A 10144-nucleotide genomic window follows, 5' to 3' on the forward strand; every position below is an offset into this window, starting at 1 on the left:
CTACAAGGAGGACTTGCATCAACTCCGAGTAACGGGTATATCCATTCACCCGGTACTGTTGCTGCAGGCCCGGTTTTTCAGGATGGAACGTGGAGAGAGTTTTCTCGATCATATCATAATCACTTATTCTCTCTCCACATAACATCATCCTCGAAGTAATTCCAAACATCGCGGAATTAAACTCACTTACACTTTTATAATCCTGGAACCGGAGGTGGATCCACTCGTGTTTAGCTTTGGGTAAGATCACATATTTCTAGTGATCGAACCTCTCTTTTAAAGATTTCCAGAGGTCACAAGGATCCTCTTTCGTAATATATTCATCCTTTAAACCATCATGGATGTGGTGTCATAAAAATATCATGGCTTTTGCCTTTTTCTCATCCGACACCGTTTTCGAACTATCGATAGTTTCCAAAAGCCCGTTCCCTCTCAGGTGCATCTTTGCACCCACTGCCCAGGTCATATAATTATTTCCCGTAATATCCAGGACATTAATTTCGAGCTTTGTCAAATTCGAGATGATAACTGTATTCATAGAATAATAATATAAATATAGTAAAGACTAAAATTTAAATGAATAATTTAAATGCATAATTTAAATGTAGAAATTAAAGGCATAAAAGAAAAGCATAAACTTAAATTGCAGAAATTTAAATGGCATAAATAAAATCGGGAGGCTCAGCCTACCACATGATCCGAGGAGTCATAGACTACCATATTGATCATTTTTCAAAGTCCGAGGAGACATGGTCTACCATTTTGTCTTTTACTTATTTCAAGGCCCGAGGAGACTTAGTCTACCATTTTTGACCTTTTCTTTTTATTCACGGAGGCAAAGCCTACCACGTGTTTCTCTGATCGTGAAGGCATAGCCTACCATAACGATCAGCCGGGAAAGGCAATCATCCCGAAAAATAAACGGGGGAGGCCTAGCCTCTCACTCCGGAACAATAATAAAATTTAAATAAATTAAGTATATTGAAATACATAAATTTAAACATTACCTCGGCTGGTTTAAGAACTTTCAGATTGATAAACTTCAGTTGGTCAGAGCTTCATGCTGATAACGTGTTGTGAATAATATAACTAAGGGAGATTTTCTGTATATATTATTGTTGTATAATGATTTAAAATGAACAAAAGAAAAGTGAGATAGGACGTGAGAGAGAGAGAGATATGAGTGATTTGATTTGTATTTCTTCTTATTGTTTCACGTTACAAAATCAAAAAGAAGGAGTGCTATTTATAGCAAACCAATAAAAAAAAGGACAAAAGTATAAAGATGACATCTGAAAGATGATGATGCACAAGTTACTTTGTGTAAGGACAAATGTCCAATGCGTGTAGAAAGATGGAGAATCTATTATCTTTAACAAATATGACTTAAGCAAAAAAAATATTCAAAATATAGTTGAGTTTTTATAAATTTATGATAAAAACATACATCACGAAACAATTTTCAAAGCTTCAATCGTTTTGTGCTCCTATAGTCCTATGTTAGAACCGGAACAAGACTTGGAAGATATGCATAGCCGGAGACAAAAGGGCCAGCTAAAACCTCGTTTATGTAGTTCTATCTCTTGTTTTTCTATCTCACCCTCTCCAATAAGATAGATATTAACACTGACGCACCTTTCATCTACTGCTACTTCCTCACAACATACAACAACCCTATTCTTCTTGTCAATAAAATGCACCTTAGTAGCAATAGCTTCACAAGCACGAAACACCTTGCGTTCAGGTCTCGTCACACTAAAGAACTTGGTCCACGATATTATCACACCCTTCTTGGCCATGTTTGTGACCCATACGTCCATCTTCTCAGTTTCTTTGTTTTGTACTAACAAAGAAAGATTATTTCCTCTGAAAGCTGCCAAGTTGTGAACATCATATGCACCATAGGCAAAGGGAAGAGAGGCCAAGGGCTCGAATGTCTCGGTAGAGAAATTAAAACTTTGGATGAAGTAGCCAGCTTGATTCCATTTAGCAATCCAATACATGTTTCCCATGAGTGACACTTCTCTACAAGTTTTAACCACGTGCCAATCCAAAGAAACTTTGTATTTTTTCCAGGAATTGGATTTGAGTTCGTATTTATCAACAACCACTGTGTTATTGTGTACTGATTTCTAATGATATCTCTGTCCCCAAACCTCAAGATTTTGTAGCCACCATCTTGAGATAGACCATCGTATCCAATACCATCGTAGAAACAGTTAATGGAATAATGGCGCAGCATATCATCGGTAACTCAGCTCAAATCTAAAGATTTAGGTTAAATCTTAGAGACCTGACTTCTGGGATCGAATAATTGAATCAAATTCGATGCAAGGCTCTCGTATTGATGACATAATCAAATCAATGCAAGGCTTTAGAGAAACTCTAGATTATTATCTTTCAAAAACTAATTATCAAAGCCAACTTACAATGCCTTTATATAGGATTTTAGAGACGGTTTATAATAACCTAAGTCTCTTAAAAATAGAAAATCTAATAAAAGGAAATCATAGATAGAAATTGAAATCTTTTAAAAGGTGAAATAGAAAACAGTTGCTTGGCGGTGAAGGTATTATAATGCTGCATCAGGTCCCGTCAGGTTAGAAGGATTCGACCGCGAATCTGGATCTGCGTCCGGTGGAACAAAGCGTGATAGATAACGAACATTGAAGACGTCCGAAGTGTTGATGTTTGCTGGAAGTTGCAGACGATATGCATTGTCATTAATTCGCTCCAAGACCGTGAGAGGACCTATCTTTTTCGCCTTGAGTTTGTTGTAAACATGAGCCGGCATCCGGTCTTTAGTGGGAAATGCCCAAACTTGATCACCTACTTCGAAGATAACACGACGGCGACGAGAATCAGACGCGGCTTTGTACTTTGATGATGATGACTCGAGATTGGTGACGACCTGCACATGGATGTTATGAATGTTGTCGACAAAATCATCAGCTACACCATGAAGACGTGTACGGTCTGGAAGTGTAGTGAAATCCAAAGGAACACGAGGAAGAAGACCATAAACGACCTGAAACGGACTGAACCCCGAGCTTTGATTGAGGGCATGGTTATGAGCAAACTCTGCTTGAGGAAGTTTCGAATCCCAAGTTTTAATAGAATCACCCACAAGACAGCGAAGTAAGTTTCCCAATGATCTATTAATCACCTCCGTTTGACCGTCCGTTTGAGGATGATAAGCAGAACTCATGTCAAGGCTGGTACCGAGAAGCTTCCATAAAGAACGCTAAAAGTGGCCTAAGAACCGAGAATCACGGTCTGAAACGATAGAAGTTGGCAACCCGTGGAGTCTGTAAACCTCTCAAAAAAATAGTGTTGCGACTTGAACTGCATCTGTTGTCTACTTACAAGGAGCGAAGTGCACCATTTTTGAGAAATGATCCACAATAACAAAGATTGAATCGAAACCTTTTTGTGTGTGAGGAAGACCCATCACGAAATCCATACTGACATCAGGCCATGGTTGAGTTGGTATAGGAAGAGGAAGGTAGAGGCCCGCGTTCGTGGCATGCCCTTTCGATGTTTGACAAGTCGTACAGCGTTCAACAAAACGCTCTACATCACGCCGCAAGGCAGGCCAGAAATATGATTGGGAGAGCAAATGCAGTGTCCGATAGCGACCGATATGACCTTCATTGTGTGTCTCAGCGATCAATTGAAGTCGAAGGCTGCAGTACGGAATGCAGAGTCGATCACCACGAAAAAGAAACCCATCATGAAGAGTGAAATAACGAGAAAGACCATTCTGAACGTCAAGAAGAATTCTACCAAAGAAATCATCAGACTCGTATAACTCGGCAAAGGCTGCAAATCCCGGGACAGAGACATGAAGTATACCCAGTAAGGAATGGCGACGGCCCAGCGTGCAACTCTGTTGGAAGCACCCGACGTGTGCTTGATAACAAAAGTAAATTGTTGCAAATAAGACACCCATGAAGCATGACGAGCTGAGACTTTGTCTTGACTACTAAAGTGTTTTAAAGCATCGTGATCTGTATGGAGAACAAATTCTCTATGGAAAAGATAATGTCTCCAGTGCTTGATTGCTTGAACCACTGCATAAAACTCCACATCGTAAGTACTATATCACAGACGAGCTCCTGCGAGCTTTTCACTGAAGAAGGCGATAGGCCGGTTACGTCGACTTAAGACAGCACCAATCACAAGCTTAGAAGCATCACAATGAAGCTCACATACTTGAGTAAAATCGGGGAGAGCCAGTATGGGGGCCGAAATCAACTTTGCCTTGATGATCTCGAAAGCTTCAGATGCTGCCGGAGTCCAAGTAAATAGACCATCTCATCGAATGAAATCAGTTAGAGGCACCATCAGACTGCCAAACTGCGGCACAAACCTTCGGTAAAATGATGCGAGACCATGAAAACTCCTAGTGGCCGATAGTGTAGTTGAAGTAGGCCACGACTTGATGGCTTCCACCTTTTTCGGGTCGACGGCAAGGCCGTTTGCAGAGACGATGTAGCCAAGGAAGTGAACCTGCGGAGACCCGAGCTCGCACTTCTCTAGTGGGGAAAAAAGCTGATCGCGACGAAGAACGAGAAGCACTTCTTTCAGGTGGGTAATATGCTCCGTCAAGGATATAGTGAAGATGAGAATATCGTCAAAATAAACCACGACGAATTTGCCAATAAAAGGCCGTAGAGATTGATTCATAACCCTCATGAAGGTGCTCGGTGCATTGGACAAACCGAAAGGCATGACAAGCCATTCAAAAAGTCCTTCACGCGTTTTAAAAGCTGTTTTCCATTCGTCCCCAGGGCGGATACGTATCTGATGATATCCACTGCGAAGATCCAGTTTAGAAAAAATTGTTGTAGTGCCAATTTGATCCAAAAGATCGTCCAGACGCGGTATGGGAAATCTATAGCGCACTATAATTTTATTTATAGTGCGGCTATCGACACACATTCTCCAAGACCCATCCTTCTTTGGTATAAGCAATGCTGGAGCGGCACACAGACTAAGGCTCTCGCGTAAATAACCTTTTACCACAAGATCCTCCACTTGACGTCTCAGCTCTTCATGTTCGCGGGGACTCATACGGTAATGAGCTCGATTGGGTAGAACAGCGTCGGGAACCACGTCAATGCGGTGTTGGATGTCTCTCAGCGTAGGGAGTCCGGACGGAAAATCACTTGGGAAGACGTCTTGAAACTCTTCCAACAAGCTTCTAAACTCATCAGGAATCGCTGGCAAAGATGGTTCTGTTGCCGAGTTTATGAGTACGAGAACATAGCCTTCGTCACACAGATCTTTCTCAAAAGGTTTACGTTGGAGAATGAGAATGGGTGTTGATGGTGTGCTCTGTTTCTCGGGTAAAGAGGGTTGAAGAGTGAAGTTGCGATTGTTGTGACGGAAACTGTAGGTATTAAGATATCCATCGTGTTGGACACGATGATCAAATATCCATGGCCGTCCTAAGAGCATATGACAAGCATCCATTGGTGCAACATCACAATGAACTTGGTCTTTGAATGTACCACCAACCGAGAAAGATATTAGAGCACGACGAGTAATGAGAAGGTCTATCTTTTGATCCAACCATGCTAGCTTATAAGGACACGGGTGAAGTTATGTGGCTAGCTTGAGCTTGTTGACGACATCTTCTGCAATCATGTTTTCGCTACTACTGGAGTCAATAATGAATTTGCACACCTTGCCTGCAATAGTACACTTTGAATGGAACTGGTTGTGTCGTGGGGGGGTTTCATCGGTGTGACGAGGAGCGAGACAAACACGCCGAACCATTAAGCACAGGCCATGGTCTGCGACAAGATCCTCAGTTTCCTCAATAGTTTCTGTTACTTCTTCATCATAGACGACCTCTATATCATTGCCAGTTGCATCAATGAGAAGACCTCTGTGATTTCTTTTAGGACAATTGGATTGACGATGACCGATCTCTCCGCAAGTGAAACATCGAAGGGAAGACGGCCGTGGTACTATCTTGTCCGTAAAAGGCACAATGGCAGTATCTTGTTGCTGTGGAAGCATATCATCAGTCGGGTTAGCAGTTTGTTGTTGCTGAGTAGGGCGCGTAGAACGTGAAGTAGTCAACGAGAAATTGCCTCTAGTTTGCGACTCAAGGGTGAGAGCTTGCTGATGAGCCTCTGCCAACGTTAGTGGATTAAATAAGGTGATGGTGTGTTGGATTTGTTGACGAAGACCAGCAGTGAATCGAGCAACTACCTGACGTTCTAAATCTTGACTGTCAACACGGGTAAGCAAAAAGAAAAATTCAGTCGAGTACTCAGCCACAGAACGTGTACCCTGGCGTATAGTATGAAGACGCTGGAACATGATCTGATCGTAATTATACGGTAAGAATGTTTTTTTAAGCTTCGATTTCAACTTATCCCACGACATCACTTTAGGTTTCCCGAGACGAGCTCGAGTTGATTTCAATTGTGTCCACCATGCCGCTGCTCTGTTTCGGAATCGCATAGTGATAAGAGGAACACAACAATCCATCGGTGCTCTTATGAATTCTAAAATTTCTTCAACCGTGACAATCCAATCAAGAAGTTCTTCAGCGGAGGAGTTGCCAAAGAATTCCGGAATCTCTGTTTTAAATCCTTTTTCCCAAGCAAAGCCTTCATCAGCGCCTAGAACAGCCTCTCGAGCAATGGCGCGGTTATTCTGGAGAGGAGCAAAAGGATTATCAGTAAACAGGTTCGCATCGTCATCTTCTTCTCCATCTGTTCCGTCAGCTTGATCATTGGCGGGGTCGCCAACAGGGGGTGGAGGGGCGTTGCGTTGAACGTTGAGGTTCTGAAGGGCGGCGGTGATATTTTGCATCTGAGCTTGAAGCTCGGCGATTGCATCACGGGTGATTTCTGCTTCGGTTCGAACAGGTACTCTTCGAGGTCTTGCCATTGTTAATGGACGTCTTCGAGGAGCGTAGCAAAGCTCTGATACCAACCTGGCGCAGCGTATCAACGGTAACTCAGCTCAAATCTAAAGATTTAGGTTAAATCTTTAGAGACCTGACTTCTTGGATCGAAGAATTGAATCAAATTCGATGCAAGGCTCTCGTATTTGATGACATAATCAAATCAATGCAAGGCTTCAGAGAAACTCTAGATTATTATCTTTCAAAAACTAATTATCAAAGCCAACTTACAATGCCTCTATATAGGATTTTAGAGCCGGTTTATAATAACCTAAGTCTTTTAAAAATAGAAAATTTAATAAAAGGAAATCATAGATAGAAATTGAAATCTTTTAAAAGGTGAAATAGAAAACAGTTGCTTGGAGGTGAAGGTATTATGATGCTGCATCAAATAAGAACTCTCGGGCTTGATCCATCGAACTTGATTCAAACATGGGTTCCAAACTGCCATCGCAGAGGACTCTAAGATGCATAGCAACAAGCCATCATAGTGAATCATAGTATAGATATCAGGTGTAGCTTGAAATTCGTATGGGAGTGAAAAAGATGAGCAAGCGATCTGGTCATGGGACTGATTATTGTAACCTTGCGATCACTATTGATCCGTATGAAGTGCTCCTCGACGAGAGCCAAGTGCTTGTTGACGAATCTCTTGTCATTGAAAAGACCGAGCCATCGTTTGCATGTTAACTTGAATCGTATAAGAGATTTAGTTGGAACTCTACAAAGTATTTCCTCACATAGTTCGAGAGGTAAGGATGGACACTCATTCGAATCCAAGACCAGAGAGACTTATGGCTTCTTGATATTTTTGAATATGTATGAACTAATGATCTCGTATTAAAAAAAAATGCTGCCATCTTATTTATAAAGATTTCTTTTTTCAAAAGTGATCTAATAATGTTTTGAAATAAGCTGGCGTGGAACCATTTTCAACGTATCTAATTTCTCAAAACTAAAATAGATGAAATAAATCAAAGAAAGTAATTAGTAAGGTAAAGACAAAAATTGAAATATATTTTCCCTCAAAAGTTCCATTCAATTCCAATAGTTGTGATATTTGTTGGACCCAATTTCGGTCAACTAGGTAATTGGGACTTGGGCCACGCGACCAACAAAGAAGCCCGATTCCGACGAGCAGGAAGAGATAGATTCAAGGAGCCGGAGATCGCGGAGCGGTTGCGAAGATTGCAGAGTCTACCCACTATAAGAAGAGATCGATGGACACAAAGAAAACCCTAGAGAGAGCTACACTCATACATCGATCTTATTTTCACCTAGTTTTAAGTATTTTCTCTTGTCGATCTCATTTGTAACATTCGATCTCATTTCGTTCGTTGTATTCAATCCTATTCATCAATAAAATTCATCTTTGCCTACAGGAATCTGATTACATCGTTGTGTTCTAAAGATATCATTGACTACATCATCTTTTCTTCACTAGATTAAACTCTCGATCACTATCAAATACTGTAGATGATCTTCAATATTCATTTCCTTTAAAGTAATACTAAGGTGCATTATAACTATTTTAGAGATCAGTTTCTTAATATTTATTAAAGTAAAAATACTTCTTATTTAAAAAAATAACACTAGATTTTATACTATCTCAAGAGTTGATTTTTAAGGAAGGTGTGACCCAACAACTAATAAAATATATGAGATAAATTTTTCCATAAATTTTACTATATTTCCTAGAATTGTGGGTTTATTAACTTTTACTAGTAATAAAAGATCAATTTAATATTGCTCAAAAATCAAAGGTAAATTATGATTATGTTATGGGAACCAATTTTTAATGAATCTAAGGAGGAGGAGGGGGATTATTGGGATATTGATTTGTGTAGAATTAAGAACTTTAGAAGTTAATATAAATTTAAAGTTATGTGAATTCTGCAAATATGTATATTTAGATTAGTAAATGTTATCATATATTTTTCATAAATTACTACAGATTTTCATGGGTTTGTTTTAACTCCTTTATATCATTCCCTTTGCAAAGTAAATATATGATTTATGTTTTACTAAGAATTTCCAAAATTTAATTTCTTCCAATATACTGTGCTTATTATTTTTTTGTAAAAATATTTATTTGTTTATAAGAAGATGATCATATTAATATGATAAGTAATATATTAATTGTTTTTATGCTTGTATATATTTGTGTTATTTTACTTCTTACTAATCATGAAAATACCATTACTGAAAACTATAATTAGTATATATGTAAACATAACAATTTTTTTTTTGTACATGTAATTTAGATTGAAATTGTAGTATATCTTTATTAACAATAGTCATACTGCTTCTTAGATTTTTTTTTATCACAACGGTTTCAAAATTATCATAGATATAAGGTCTTTGTTTCGTCATCCATACGCGCAGCATCTAAATGCAGTTCTAGTTTGTTGTCCATTTTTTTCAAATTAAGAAATAGATTTATACGCAAAAGCTAGATGAAAAATGAAACTCATATTATAAGTTTAAACAAGAGTCTAAACTATTTTTGGTGAAATATTATAATAAATTTAAATTAATTTTGGTTTTTATAATTTACAATATGTTGCAAAATGACAATATTATAATAAACCAAATATTATAATTGTATAAATTTAAATTAATTTATAATGACAACATATTGAAAATATAGTTTGAAACTGTGTTTCTGCGAAAAACCGTAATAATAACGTGTTTTCTGTCAAAATCGTGTAAATTTCAATGGATTGTTGTTAATTTTTTTAAAGTAAAATTGCACTTCCTTCACGTAAAGTAAAGAGAACGTATCAGAGGTTGAGAAAGAAGTCCAGAAATTTCAATGGATTGTTGTTAATCCCTGTGTCCGGGCGAACACCAGCCGCTTGAGAAATGGAGCTCAACCAACGCAAGTGACTCAAAACCACCACCGCCACGGCTGATAACGGTTAAATCAAAACATTTTGTTTTTTACTTTAAAAAAATTAATATCAAATTTGTTCCACCTTCAAGGAAAACAATTATGACAAACAACTTGGTACAGATTGCAAATCTCTTCCAACAGTAAAGACTGTTGTTGATTTTGTATTATCAGTTTAGTTACCCAAATCGTTTTTAGTAATTTTACTTTTTTTCCTTCATTTATCTGTTGACAAAAAAAAAGACTAGTGGCAGAACATACATCATTTGCCATTTCTTCACTCAATATTCTTCTCCAAATACGCCATATTCCCCCCCTCCTCC

At 38.6% G+C, this 10144-nt stretch overlaps 1 pseudogene; it reads right to left on the minus strand.

The window, feature by feature from the left end:
* Positions 1 to 1495: 1495 nt before the first annotated feature.
* LOC106330325 lies at positions 1496 to 10094 on the minus strand (annotated as a pseudogene).
* Positions 10095 to 10144: the final 50 nt, after the last annotated feature.

This window comes from Brassica oleracea, chromosome C3 (assembly GCF_000695525.1).
Source record: "Brassica oleracea var. oleracea cultivar TO1000 chromosome C3, BOL, whole genome shotgun sequence".
Classification (NCBI taxonomy): Eukaryota; Viridiplantae; Streptophyta; class Magnoliopsida; order Brassicales; family Brassicaceae; genus Brassica; species Brassica oleracea.